The 15,141-nt window shown below is 43.3% G+C and overlaps 1 long non-coding RNA gene across 1 annotated transcript; it reads left to right on the forward strand.

Moving 5' to 3' along the window:
- Positions 1–1,425: 1,425 nt before the first annotated feature.
- LOC121037951 (uncharacterized) lies at positions 1,426–10,165 on the forward strand. Its single transcript, XR_005794077.1, has 5 exons — positions 1,426–1,588; positions 3,252–3,444; positions 4,380–4,465; positions 8,946–9,302; positions 10,033–10,165. It is a non-coding gene; the product is annotated as an uncharacterized LOC121037951 (long non-coding RNA).
- Positions 10,166–15,141: the final 4,976 nt, after the last annotated feature.

Raw genomic sequence — 15,141 nt, forward strand, 5'->3', positions numbered from 1 at the left:
TTGCCCAATGAAATGCTTTAGTGAAAAACAGTGTCAGAAAGCACACAGCTTCTGTGGTAGGCATCTCAGAAAGAAGGTGCATGTTAATGAAGGTAGACTCATTGCAGTAATAAACAAATTGGAGTAAAGAATGTATAATGACTCACACATAATAGTTTATTACTTGCTTACATAATACCCTTAAAGATGTCTTTTTGTTGTTGTTTATTTATTTTGAGAGAGGCAGAGATAGCATGAGTGGGGGGGGGGGGGGGGGAGAGAGAGAGGGAGGGAGGAAGAATCCCAAGCAGGCTCTGTGCCATCAGCGCAGAGCCTGTTGTGGGGCTTGAACCCATGAACTATGAGATTATGACTTGAGCTAAAACCAAGAGTTGGATGCTTAACGGACTGAGCCACCCAGGCACCCCCAAAAAGGTGTTATTTAATCAGAGTTTCATAGTGGTGATTCAGAGACCCAGCCTCCTTGTACCCTGTCGCTCTGCCATGGGGCTCTGCCATCCTCTCTGTGTGGCTTCCAAAGTGGTTTCGTTTGTTGCATGAGGACAGTGGATGTGGAAAGAGCACAGATTACTGTGCACAGAAGTTCCACGGACCAGACCCATGAGTGGTACACATCCCTTATAATCCCCTTGTTAGAGTTCAGTGTTGTAGCTATATAGATCCAAGGGAACTGGATGAGAGAGGTCCAAGTGTGTGTCTAGGAAAGACTAGGAATGTGGCCAGCGGTCTTGACCCCAAGATGGCTTTGCTGCACCTCTATGTTGAAAAGCACAACTAATTTGGCAGCATTAGAGTGTCCTGTGAGAGGGGATGTGTTATTTTGGGTATAGCCTCAGCAAAATGGCCTGAAAGTTCTGGCTAGAGTATTTTGTAGAGCAAAATAGGAGCAGGTTTCTGAAGGACAGAGAAGTAAAGGCGTGGTCAGGACAGAGAGCTTCAGCACTGTTCACATGTCTGGGGTCCTTCTCCCTTCTGTAAACTTATGTGTCTCATAGGTTGGCTTTTAGTTGGTGAAATCTCTGCACCTGACCCAGAGTCTCAGCAGGGCACCGGGCATATCTTCTTCACAGCTTTGTCGTGGACTGTGGACAGGGGTGGAAGGCCACTGGGCCTTGGGCTCCCATTTTTCAACCCAATGTTCACTTGGCCTGCAGGATCAAACACATAAGACTCAGCAGTCAGCAGGTTAGAGAAGAGGGTGGAAGAGAGACGGAGAAGCTGACCATTGGGGCAAAAGCAGAACACTTTTCTTTTCTCTTGATCTTTACTCTTTCCCTCATTTCCCTTCACTGAATGTAACTTTTCCCTCTAAGAGAGTATTTGTGCAGACATCCTCCCTCCTGGGTCCCCTCCATCATCCATGTTATGTAAAATGTCATTGAGGAACATGCTCTCCAGAAGCTCCATGGGGAGAAGAGTCACAGGGCCGCCCTCCAGGACAGATATGAAGGAGGTGACATTATCGGGTACCTTTGCCTTTCATTTTGTGTTTTTCCAGCAGGTGCCTTTCCTGAGCTTACTTCTAGCTCTCTTGGTTGGAAAAATACCTGATAAAGGAATCTCTATAAGATCTTCACTTTTGTGTGGGGTGAGTATTTCCATTGTGTCAGATTTCTCTTCACTCATCTTCAGAACAAATCCTTGTTGATGGGATTTCCGATTCCCCAACAATTTCTGGAGGTTGTATCCTGGGAAGATCCTCCTAGGGGCTCTTTAGAAGCTGTAGATGTATCCTTGAGATGTATATTCTTGAGAACAATGTTTTTCTGGTGAATTTGGGTGATTTTATCCAAGCCCTGAGTGGGGTCCATTTTCCTATAACCATTAAACAAATCACTGGATAAATTTGAAAAAGTTCTCAGCTGCCACAAATAATTTCCCTTTTAAGTCTGAGATTTTTGTTTTCAGACAATGCAACTGAGTTAAGCAATAGGTAAATTATGAAGATATTATTTAGTGGGAGAGATGATGACATTGGAACATTTGATCTACACTTCCAATTGAAAACAGAGGTTCTTAAGATGTTTGGCATCAATAGATTTGATGGCACACTGGAAGAGACTGAGAGTCTCAGAACAGCATAACAGTTACAGTGCAGTTTCTGTCACAGGATAATCATGCCTCCTGTGTGTATAACATTCTTCTCCACCCCCACACTGCTCACCAGTTTGCCCCAGTAGTGTCCACTTTGGTAGACTGATTGATTGCCCTGAACTCCTCTGATATACCCACAAGGCAAAAATTCTTATGGGTTCTAGTGAACAAACACCTTTATTTGGATCCAGATGAATTATGTTCCTTACCTCTTATTCACAGCACATCGTCCTCTACTCTATAACGTTTAAATTAAATTATGGCAGCACACCCATGCAAGGGCACACCATGAGTAGTCGCCACTGACTGTGGACCATTGTGGGTTCTAGAAACGGTTGAACATACAAAGATGAACACTGAATAGCTTGGAAATAGCATAAGGTTACCTTGTTTATGGAGGGTATTGTGGGTTCATTTGTGTTTCCCAAAGAGATATGTTGAAATCCTAACTTCTAGTACCTGTGAATGTGGCTTTATTTGGAAATAAGGCCTTTGCTTATGTAGTCAAGTTCAGTTGAGGTCATCCTGGATTACAGTGGGTCCTAATTCACTGGTGTGCTTGTAAGAAGAAGCACATTTGTGCACATAGACACACAGGGAGAGTGCTATGTGATGACAGAGGCACAGATTGGAATGAATCAGCTGTGAGCCACAGAATGCCAGGGGCTGTTGGCAAGTGAGGAGAAAGGCTTGGGATGGATTCTCCCTCAGAGCTTCCAGAAGGAACCAGCCCTGCCAACACCTTGACTTCAGACTTCCAGCCTCCACACTGAGAGAAAAAATGTCTGTTGTTTTAAGCTACCCATTTTGTGGTGCTTTGTTATGATGGCCCCACAGGAAACCAGCTCTGAGGGTAATGTTGAAACCAGTCATCTCCTCCACCAACTTTATGTCACAGTTGTGCCTTTTGTCATGGAGGCCCCGGATATACCTACTGGTGGGAAAAGAACTTTGATGGAATATTGTTCCCACTTGGAAGCAAGAGAAATTCTCTCTCTCCCTGCCCCTACCCTCTCCTTCTCATTCCTCCTTCCTCCCCCCTTCTCTCTGTTGGCATCTTCAAAGTTCACTCACTGGTAAAAGGATCACAATAATATCCATACTTTCTTAAAAAATATGTGTTGAGAGGGGCCTATGTTTTTCTTTTTCCTTTTCAGGTGCTGAGGTTTTTAGTGAGCCCTGTCCTGTCAGTACTGCAAGGCTTCAATCAAATAGCACTTGAACTCTTTTCAAAGACTTGCAAGATTGAAAAGATTCCAGCCTGTTGAACGGAGAGTAATAGGTGTCAAACACCCTCTCCATTTCTGAAAATCTCTCCTCTTTCCTTGCTGGACGGGCGAAAGAGAAGAGGTGCGGGGTGGGGGGGGGGGTGGCAGTGCAGGGTGGCACCAAGAAGAGGGACTGGTATTTTGTGCACTACTCGCATTTGCTGCTTATCTGTGAGCCGTTTGCCAGTCCTAGGTGTCCTGCTGCCACCCTCGATATTTGGAATTGAAGAGGCTGAGGTACACACAGCCCAATTAAGAGTGTGACACTTTAATCAGATAAGGATTAAGGGCAAGCAAAGGCAAAAACAGTACCTTTACTGATTTCTGGGAGATAATTAAACCAGACTTAACTGCACAGGGAGAAAAAGGATATGATAAGTTTATAAAAGAGAAGACCTTAAATTCTGCAACATTAAGTTAATGCTCTGCATCAACAAAGCGAAGAAATCTCCTAACGGGGTGTTATGGGCGCATCAGGATAGTTAGTAGCTGTTAAAAAAGATCGCAAAGGGCAGATGATAAATATCCGTAGCCATTTGTGCATAATAAACTCACATATATTGAATAGTTGGATGAGATATTCTTTTAACTGGCTGCATAAAATACAAAATTTTTCAACACAGAAAGGCAACTGACTTTTTTGCTAGTGGAGTTCTCATTAAACATCCTTGCTGCCAACTTTAATTGTTGTTCCATTGAAGGTATTAATAAAATTTCAGAATATACCACTGGTTATATATGTATGGTATCTGAAACACACACACACACACACACACACACACACACAGAGAGAGAGAGAGAAAGATATTTTCTCAGCTTTTATTCTCCTGGAGAGAGCTCATGACAACCTTCCTGCCTGAAAATTCAACTTCCCTGATCCTCTTTACTCATTGATCAACAAAATGCATCTATACATATATACTAATCACCCCGAATGTGAATAATATATTTAATGTGTGTTCTTACTCAGTGTTTGTTTCGTAAGTAACTGTAATGATTGGGGTCCTTGGGTTGCAGGCAACAGAAGATGACTTTGGACAATTTAAGAAGGGAAATTTATCAGGAACTCAGCACATCAACTGGAAAGCTGAGACTCAGGCTTGGTAAGTCATTACTTAAGGCTGCTCTGGGTGCTGGGAGTGTTTCCAGACCAGGAACAATCATGTCCAGGCACCATGGGTGAGAACTATGGAATTCCAACAGCTTCTTCCATCTCAGTGTCTCTCACATAAGATGCAAATCCTAGAAGACAACAGCTGATATTCTGGGCTTCTGGCTTTTCCAAGGAAGTGTGGGGAAAGCTGGTTAATGTGACATTCTCAGTGGGATTGAGGCATTGGATTTACTGTTCTGCCAATGCAATATAATGGGAAAGAAGTAATTCTCCAAAAGAAAATGTGTGTCCTACAGGAAGGAAATGGGAATACTGAGCTGCCAAAAATACTAAACACACACGGACGTAAATCTCTACTGCCATCGTATATATTTGTGTCTTTACATTTAAGTTATTGTATATGCATATGCAAATAATGCATATTATATTATATTATATTATATTATATTATATTATATTATAATACACATATTATATGCATTTGTGTATATACATAGGCCTATGCTACTTTTAAATAGTATCTTGCGGGGCACCTGGGTGGCTCGGTCGGTTGAGCATCTGACTTTGGCTCAGGTCATGATCTCACAGTCGGTGGGTTCGAGCCCCGCATCAGGCTCCGTGCTGATGGCTCAGAGCCTGGAGCCTGCTTCGGATTCTGTGGCTCCCTCTCTCTCTGCCCCTCCCCTGCTCGTCCTCTGTGTCTCAACAACAATTAAATGTTAAAAAAATAAATAAATAAATAGTATCTTGCAATGGTAGCACTTAACCAATACTTTACAACCAAAGTTTTACAGACTTGATGTGGATTTTGAATGCTGCGAAACACCGTTTTGATGATTCTCTTCTGGAAATAATTTCCCTAATCTGAATAATTTCTTTTATACGTCTAGCAGAGAAGGAGAGAGGGTAATGTATTGAATCAAAAGCACATCTGTTGATTTATAGGGTGCCTCAATGGTGACTTAGAGATGAACAGATCATTAATTTGATACTTGTTGAAAAGGTGGATGGAAATGCAGAGAGAGGGAGGGGTTGAAATTACTGTAGGACCACCGGTCTTTTGAAAGGAAAAGGGTCACAAGTGTAGAAGAGTCTGGCTTGTGACACAAGGCAGGTAGGTAGTTGGAAAGGAAGAGGGGAATGAATATATAATTATCCAGTCTAGGCCATTTTTTGAGGCTTGCGAAGCTAAACTAAAAAATTACCAGATTTTGTACTTGAGGAGTATATCTTTTGTCTTGGGTTTGTTTCTAGAAATTAGCTATATTTATGGTTAAAAATCTTGATCAAATTCACCATAGATACTAAAATTTAATTAAAAAGTGGGGTAATCACATTCAATTCATATGCAAATACAGTTAACTTCCCCTAATGCACATTCAATTCATATACAAATACAGTTAACTTTTTAGAGTGATTTCTATTAAAACCTATTCCAATAGTTTGAAAACCCTGACATTTGTTTTGTTTGTCTTCTGTTTTTGTTTCTATGAAAACACTGACATTTATGGTAAAAAAAAAAAAGGGCACATTCTAAGTTGTTACATTTGAATCCTGAGTTTCTGTTAATGGCTTGACCTATAATCACTGATACACATTCACTGCAAACTAAGTGCTTTCAGTAGTTAGATGTTATTAAGTGGACCGAAAGAAATATTCTTTTCTTTAGGTGATTTCTTTTCATTTTTTTCTTTTTCTTTTTAAAAATGTTTATTTATTTTAAGAGAGAGAGAGAGAGAGAAAGAGAGTGTGTGTGCACAGCAGGGGGAAAGGCAGAGAGAGAGAGAGAGAGAGAGAGAGAGAGAGAGAGAGGAGAGAAAAATCCTAAGCAGGCTCCAAACTCTCCGGGTGGGGCCTAACACTGGGCTTGATCTCAGGAACCGTGAGATCATGACCTGAGCTGAATGGAGTTGGACGCTTAATTAACTGAGCCACTCAGGCTCCCCTAGGTAATTTCCTTTTAAATCCAACCAAGGGGCGCCTGGGTGGCTCAGTCGGTTAAGTGTCCGACTTTGGCTCAGGTCACGATCTCATGGTTCGTGGGTTTGAGCACTGCGATGGGCTCTGTGCTGACAGGTCAGAGCCTGGAGCCTGCTTCGGATTCTCTGCGCCCCCCACCCCCCACTCCCTGCCCTGCTCAAATTCTGTCTCTCCCTGTCTCAAAAATAAATAAACATTAAAAAAAAGATCCAACCAAGGTATGGTTTTATTTTTTCAAAATTCTGCCATATTGGGGTTCAGAGGTTTGTTTGTTTTGTTTTCCTTAGCTCTCCAATGTTGGATAATACTTTTACCTCTGAGGCTGGCTGGCTGTATAAGAATTACCAGATGGTCAGCCCTGTAGACCGGCTTTGCCTTTACTACTGATATGGGGCTTAGGAGCTTGTCAACCATTGTAAAACTGAAACAGGAAATGGACAGTAATATAATTGATGCCCAAGGTGAAAAATCAACAGATTCCACGTTACTATACTTTTCTTAATGAAAGGATCTTTAACCGTGGCATTAGCATATTTTGTGTAGTCTGGAAAGCAGCAAGGCATATATAGAAATGTGAGAATCTCAAACAAAATCTTCAGCAAGGGCACTTAATGTGGAAATAATAGTCTCTGGGACCTGGAGGAGGTCTGATGGAGAAACTGCTGGGTCAGAAGACCGAGATGTAAAAGAGAGTTTGTATTAGGGGAAAATAAGCTGGGATGCTATCACTGGGGGAGAAGTGGGCTGGGCTGCTTTCTCGGTGTTTCCTCCTATCATCCTACTCCCTCTGTGCTCCCTCCCACCCCTCCCCAATCCCTTAGCAACTTTTGTCTATGGGGGTGGTTGCTATAACTGGGTTTAAAGGCTTTTCTTCTATGATTCTCACAAAATCTCCCTGGAGTAGGCTAATATTATCACCATTTTACAGATGAGAGAACATATGTCACTAGCCTACAATTATAAAGAAAATGGCAAAGCAGAGATTAGAAAATTGTTCTGTGCTTGATTACCTAAAAAAGGTTCACGATGTTCATGTGATCAATACGGGAGCAAGTGGTGTGAAGGTTCGAAACTACCCACAGAATTTCAGAAGGACAATAGCATCCCCACCCCAAGGATTTCCTTTTCTTCTTCTTTTTTTTTTTTTGACAAAAATTTCAGAGGGAAACTTCTCAATCCTCTCAAAAAACCAGAAAGAAAAAAAAAATGTCTCTCCCTCTCCCTGGAACATTTTTAAAAGAATGGGCTTTCATACCTCAACCCAGAGATACTGGGAAATTGGATACTGTCTTGGGGCTTCCATATTTCGGATGGTCCTATATTCGCAGTGGAGAGAGGTCTTTGGAGTCAGGTCTCTGCAGCAAGCAGCGGCCGGACCGGTGGCCACCAGCAGATGCTACGACAGCCCTGTGGTGTGTTCCTGCATGAAGAGCAGAACATGATGGCTTCTCTCTTGCCCTCAAGCCACTGAGGCCCAGGTCAGGGTTGGCTGCAAGGCAGTGTCCTCATGACATATCCTTCAGAGCATATGTTGGCAGCCTTCTTGGAATCCTTATTCCCCTGTTTCTTTTCTTTTCTTTTTTCTTTTAAAAAATTTTTTAAAAAAATGTTTAATTTTTGAGAGAGTCAGAGACAGAATGTAAGTAGGGGAGGGCCAGGGAGAGAAGGAGACACAGACTCCGAAGCAGGCTCCAGGCTCTGAGCTGTCAGCACAGAGTCTGAAGCAGGGCTTGAAGTCCTGAACCACGAGATCATGAGCTGATGTCGGATGTCGGACACTTAACCCGCTGAGCCACCCAGCCCGCCCCGTGATTATTGCTTTTGATTGCTTGTCAAAATCTCAGGTAGGTAAAAGCAGAAGTTCATTTTGTAATATTAGATCTCAGAGAGGAGGGATTATGAGAAACACTTGATGTGTTATGCTGATTCAGTGACCGATTTGTTTTTAATTTAGTTCCATTGTACACGTAAGCTCCAACAAGTCACAGGTGTCCACACCTCAAGGATCTCACCTGTAAAATGGAGCCCATCTTCCAGATGTTGACAGGATGTTTGTAAGGATAAGTGAGTTAAGTAAAGCTGCCACACACAGTAGAAACTGAGTCTATATTGGGTACTTTGGGTTATAATCCCAGGTCTTTCAGATGAGGTCTGAATTTTGCCTTTTGCAGTTACACGTTGCTGTTCTTTGCGTAAATGTCAATGTAGAAATGTCTAGACGGAGCACCTCAGTGTTGGGAACTCAGGTCTGTGGTTTTCATAGTTGGTCATCAGTCCAATCTCTCCCAGTGTGTGTGAATGTCAGAAAATCACTTAAAAGTGGTATCTCATGTTCTCTGTTGGATAAAGCATCACTTACCCACCTAGGGCTTAATGAATTGAAAGTTTTACTGCTTAGAAAATAATCAGGTGGTAAAAGAAGCACAAAATGTACTATCATTTTCTGAAGGTTAATAGGCTTTCTCTATTTCTGTTTTTCCCCCCCACAGCATTGCCATGTCACATGAAGCTGCTTCTCCCGATGAAGCAGAGATTGAAATGTCACACCAGCACGATCAATTAGATGATGTAGAAGAGAGGTATTTGCTACCTGACCTTAATCCACAGGGCAAGAAGGGCTGAGTGGAGAAGACTAAATACAGAGAGACTCAAAGGAAGAGGAAATGGGCAGAGCATAGTTTAAATAGGCACAAAGCAGCATAAATGTTGATTCATGACGAAAAGGACATCCTCAGGTTAAAGACTTCTTATGATATATACTGGTGCACTCACTCGTTCAACTCGGAGTGAGTACAAAGTAAATATAAACACCTTTCACACAAGGAATATGACAGAAAAGGAAGTAGGTAAGTTTTTGCAAAAAGTCTAGATTTTGTATCACAGAACTTGCTTAGCCAAAGTGACAAGGAGAGAGAGATGCAAACTGTATGCAGGCTGTCAGATATTCTATGAAGAAGACAGCGGGAGCTGTGACTTAGGGACCATGAGAGCGGTCTTCCTCTGTTTGAAGCCCTGTCACCGGAAGGAGGGTTGGACACACTGTGGTGGGGACGGCTTCCCAGTACTGGGAACATGGCCAAGGTCACAGGCGCGGCCCTGCCGGGCTCCACCGTGCTGGATCAATGGCTGGCCATGGTTGTAAAGGGATTCTCGCATTAAATGAGATGACTTCAATCACTCCCTAATACACCTGCTCTGGAGCTTTACCGCCCCTTGGAGAGGTCTAAAATGGTTTTGAAGCTTGTCCAGGAGCAGAACCGAATGAACTTTGGAGCTGCTTAGGCTTTGATAGAATCAGCCCTTCTCAGCAGCTTGTGTGCCCACTGTAGGCCTGGGAATGGTTGCTAGTCTATTCTGATTATGGACAGCTGGTGTGAGCTGAGGGCTTTATCAGATTAGTCATGCCTGGTACTAATGATATGGAGTGTTGCTCCCTGGATTATTAGTTGATATCTGTTATGTTTACTCTTTCAGTGTTTTGTATTTATTTTTCTTTTGCATTTAAGCACAACTTAATGTAAAAGGGTTGTGGTTGGGAATCTGTTTCCCCAAATAAGCCACTGTTTTTTTTCCTAGGATCCATTTGGTTGCTTCCGAGTTCAATTGTGAGATATCTATTTATCACAGCAGTGGAAAACCAGCAGGAGGTTCAGAGGAAAGCCATGGAAACAGGAGGACCAGGAAAATGAAATGCAAACAAGTATCCTGGGGAGGTGAGGTTGAAGACAATGTTTACGCTTGTTTGCATGTCACTTTTCCTAGCACAGCTACTCAAATGCGTATATGTTGATTAACTTGTGGACAGCTGGCCCTGGTCTTCTGGTTTGTGAAGGCTAATGGGGAGGATGTTTTCTGCAGAGACACGGGTGGGAGCCTCAGGATGGTCACGTAGTAGGTACTCCATAGTCAACAAATATTCATTGTATTAAATTGAATTCAATGGTAGTTTCAATACGGGCGTCCTGCTGATAGTAAAGATCATTAAACTTTAAAATGTGTTCCCGAGGAACACGGTGGCATCTTCATTTGAGAACATCTTTGAAATTGGGTAGCTAATTATCTGTTTAGAATAAAACCAGAGATAGTTCTGAGTACTTCATAAGGACTCATACAGTTCTTGATTTCAGTTGTGTGCTTTGCTTGTGTGTAAGCAAAGCACTAACTCCTTAACTCAGGGGTGAAATAATACATGCATAAAAGACGACTAGGTAGAAAGAATCTTCTTATTTGAAATCATCCTTTTCCTCTAATCGAAAGGTATAAGGTAGTTCTAGTTCTGCACTATCAAATTTTCCAAGAAAGTATTATCACATATGTTCCTGAGAGTGCCCAGCATGTGTTACAAATCTACCTTTGTCTCTGGGAGAAATTGATTCTGGGGAACAAAGGATAGAATAAAAATTTGACTTTTGTTTAAAAAGTAATTGCTGGAGGACATACTGTTCCAGAACAAATAGTGCCAATAAGAGTTTGTTTATAATGGTACCATTGGAGAAATTTTCTGTGCTTTTTCTGGTTGATGAATACTATGGTAGACATTTCAGAGAAGGCCACTTCTCCAGGATCCATTATCTCCCTTTTCCTACTACCTCCATTTTCAGCCAGGAAGTTTCGGTGACATTGACCCTGCCTCCAGTTACTTATTCAGGTGGCTCTGTTAGGCTTAGTCTCATTGGCATATCCCAGTCTCCCTGTCCACATGGGAAGAGCACGTGACACCATCAGGCCAATGAGAGTGTGAATTCTAGTAGAGACCTTCTCTTCCTCTGGATGGTATAGGGAGGAGATGTGAGGGCTGACACTGCTCCAGCCATTTTGCTACTGGGAGGGAGAGCCCAGATCCTGTGAGATGAAGCTTACTAGCTCTCTGTTCTTTAGTTTCCTCATCTTTAAAATGGAGATGATAATAGGGGCGCCTGGGTGGCGCAGTCGGTTAAGCGTCCGACTTCAGCCAGGTCACGATCTCGCGGTCCGGGAGTTCGAGCCCCGCGTCAGGCTCTGGGCTGATGGCTCAGAGCCTGGAGCCTGTTTCCGATTCTGTGTCTCCCTCTCTCTCTGCCCCTCTCCCGTTCATGCTCTGTCTCTCTCTGTCCCAAAAATAAATAAACGTTGAAAAAAAAATTTTTTAAATGGAGATGATAATAATACTTTCCTGTAGGTTTGTTGTGAAATTAAAGTGTTTAACTTATGTAAAATGCTTAGGATAGTAAGCACTCAATAAATATTTCTTATTAGTAGATACAGCATATTTCCTCTGTGTTAAGAAAAAAGCATCATTTCCATCATTTCCCTTCTCCGAGCTCAATAATGTTTTGGATGTGTGCTGTTTGGTTAACTATATTTCGTTTTTTAAATTATTTCATTTTCTATTGTCTCCACACATAAGCGATCGCTAAAAAACCTTCATCAAGTTTCAGATTTTCCACAAACTTGGGCTTCCAGTAATACATTTTCCATGTCAGCATTTAAATAATGAGAGCTTCAGGACTGATCTCTCATCTGAGAGGCATCTCTGGTCTTCTCGCTCCTCCAGAATACCTGATTTTTCTTGTACTGCAGCTCTGCCTGGGAGTAGTTTTGCAGAGAAGGAAGAGTTGAGACTGAGAAGATGGGTGGAGAAGGAAGGGCTGTGATACTGTTTTCCAGAAGCTCCCACAGACTGGATGTATTTTCAGATGGTAACTAAGCTGAGGGCATCTTCGGAGCTTCAAGAGTCTGAGCTAGTGAAGGTCTGCATATGTCTGTGTCTGGGAGGTCAGAAGCTGTGCACACAGAGAGGCTTCTGTGCTGTTTTTGCTGTCCCAATAGCATTTCTTCCTTTAATATCCGTGTTGATTTGTTTGTTATTTTACAGATAAGAAGATTAACAGATAGGGAAAAATGGTTAGAATCCATTGTAGAATCCAAAGAATGGATTCTTCTTTGAAAAGGAACGATTTCATTTTAATAAGAAATTTGTCAAGTTTTTGGTTAAATGTGACAGAACAAAGACATCTGATATTTATAGATATTCTTGTAGTGCTTTGGGAGAGATAGGTAAGAACCGTGTGAAGATTTAAAACAAAAAGGGTCTACAATGTAGGTCATCTGTGGGCAGAGATGTGGGATGCCAGAAGGTAAGACCAGAGGGGAACTTTCATGTTCTTATCCTGTGTTCATCTATGTTGTTTGAATTTTATATTACGGTGAATTTATGTGTGACTTACATGGTTTTAAGAAATTAACTAACTTGGGGCGCCTGGGTGGCGCAGTCGTTAAGCGTCCGACTTCAGCCAGGTCACGATCTCGCGGTCCGGGAGTTCGAGCCCCGCGTCGGGCTCTGGGCTGATGGCTCAGAGCCTGGAGCCTGTTTCCGATTCTGTGTCTCCCTCTCTCTCTGCCCCTCCCCCGTTCATGCTCTGTCTCTCTCTGTCCCAAAAATAAATAAACGTTGAAAAAAAAAAATTAAAAAAAAAAAAAAAGAAAAAAAATAAAATAAAAAAAAAAAAGAAATTAACATGTCAGTAATCTCATCCAAGTTAAAGGTTATATTTTCTATGACTAAATGTCCAGATTCAGGTTATTGTAATCATTCCTGGTATTTATCCTTGAGTCACTTCATGATCCAGGTGAATTCAGACTTTATTATACTTAAATTTTGGGTGTGCAGTGAACTCCTTGTCTATGTTTGGGACATTATATAATTTGATGTTTCTGAAAGACTGCCTTACTGATCTCTTTTCTGAACCCCTCCTTCACCCTCCATTTCCACTACTGTAGATATTTGGGCTGTATTTACATCTGTAAATGTAAATAGTCACCATGAGTGTGAGGTTAGTGCAAAGTTTTGCTCTTGAGGCAAATGATTCTCAGGCAAAATAGGTTTGTTTTGCCTGAGAGATTTGTTCTGAGATAAAACAGCACATATATTTGGATATTTATGACTCTTGGCTTTCACCACTTCCTGTTGAATGAGAATCATTTGCCTCATGAGCTTCTTTGCAGTAACCTCACACTCATGGTGACTGGAACTTTCTGCTGCAGTTAGGTCCGGCAGCTCATTTCAAGCAAGATGGGCCCTTGGGTCATCCAGCTCAACCTTTCAGTTCATATATGGGAGAAGTTGGCTCAGAGGGATTTCCAAGGTCCTTGCATTACTATTAGGGGGCGGATGGGGACTAGAAGCCAGTTCTGGCTCATTCTGCTTCCTGACACATGACGTCTTGAGAAGTCACCCGTAAGTCAGCTGCTCGCTTCATGTGCATTCTGGATGCTACAGAGTTGAGCCATGCGGGTGGAACTTTGGGAATCCAGCTGATGGGGTTGTGAAGTTAGTGCAGTAGAATATAGCATGACTCAACAATAAAAATACAGGGTTAAGCTGAGGAATAGTTTACAATCTGCAGAGCAGTTTGAAAAGATAATTTTCTTTCTGCTTATAAAAATAATACATGCACAATTTAGTAAAGTTTTGAAAGCATAAGGAAGGAAATTAAAATTTCTTTTAACGACATTGTCAAGAAATGATCAAGATTAATATTGTGGGGACGCCTGGGCGGCTCAGTCGTTGAGTGTTTGACTTCAGCTCAGGTCATGATCTCACGGTTCCGGTTTGAGCTCAGAGCCCACTTTGGATCCTCTGTCTCCCTCTCTCTCTGCCCCTCCCCTGCTCGTGCTCTCTCAAAAATAAATAAACATTTAAAAATAAAAAATAAGGAATTTCTCTCCAGAACCCTCACCGACTGAAAGAAATCAACTAATCGAGAGGAGGGAAGATGGCGGCGTAGGAGGACTCTGGGCTCACCGGGCGTCCTGCTGATCACTTAGATTCCACCTACACCTGCCTAACCAACCCAGAAAACCACCAGAGGGTTAGCAGAACGGAGTCGCCGGAGCCAAGCGCAGACGAGAGGCCCACGGAAGAGGGTAGGAAGGGCGGCAAGGCGGTGCGCGCTCCACGGACTGGCGGGAGGGAGCCGGGGCGGAGGGGCAGCTCGCCGGCCAAGCAGAGCCCCCGAGTCTGGCTTGCAAAAAGCGGAGGGGCCTGACGGACTGTGTTCCGACAGCAAGCGCGACTTAGCGTCTGGGAGGTCATAAGTTAACAGCTCTGCTCAGAAAGCGGGAAGGCTAGAGGACAAAGGGAAGGAGAGCTGCTGAGCCCCCAGACGACAGAGCTCAGTTTGGTGGGGAACAAAGGCGCTCGCCAGCGCCATCTTCCCCGCCCATCCCCCAGCCAAAATCCCAAAGAGAACCAGTTCCTGCCAGGGAGCTTGCTCGCTCCGCGCAAACACCCAACTCTGTGCTTCTGCCGAGCCAAACCTCCGGCAGCGGATCTGACTCCCTCCTGCTGCCACAGGGCCCCTCCTGAAGTGGATCACCTAAGGAGAAGCAAGCTAAGCCTGCCCCTCCTGCCCCCGTGCACCTTGCCTACCCACCCCAGCTAAGATGCCAGATCCCCAGCATCACAAGCCTGGCAGTGTGCAAGTAGCCCAGACAGGCCACCCCACCCCACAGTGAATCCCGCCCCTAGGAGAGGGGAAGAGAAGGCACACACCAGTCTGACTGTGGCCCCAGCAGTGGGCTGGGGGCAGACATCAGGTCTGACTGCGGCTCCGCCCACCAACTCCAGTTATACACCACAGCACAGGGGAAGTGCCCTGCAGGTCCTCACCACGCCAGGGACTATCCAAAATGACCAAGCGGAAG

Source organism: Herpailurus yagouaroundi, unplaced genomic scaffold (genome assembly GCF_014898765.1).
Source record: "Herpailurus yagouaroundi ecotype Mexico unplaced genomic scaffold, PumYag 164, whole genome shotgun sequence".
NCBI lineage: Eukaryota > Metazoa > Chordata > Mammalia > Carnivora > Felidae > Herpailurus > Herpailurus yagouaroundi.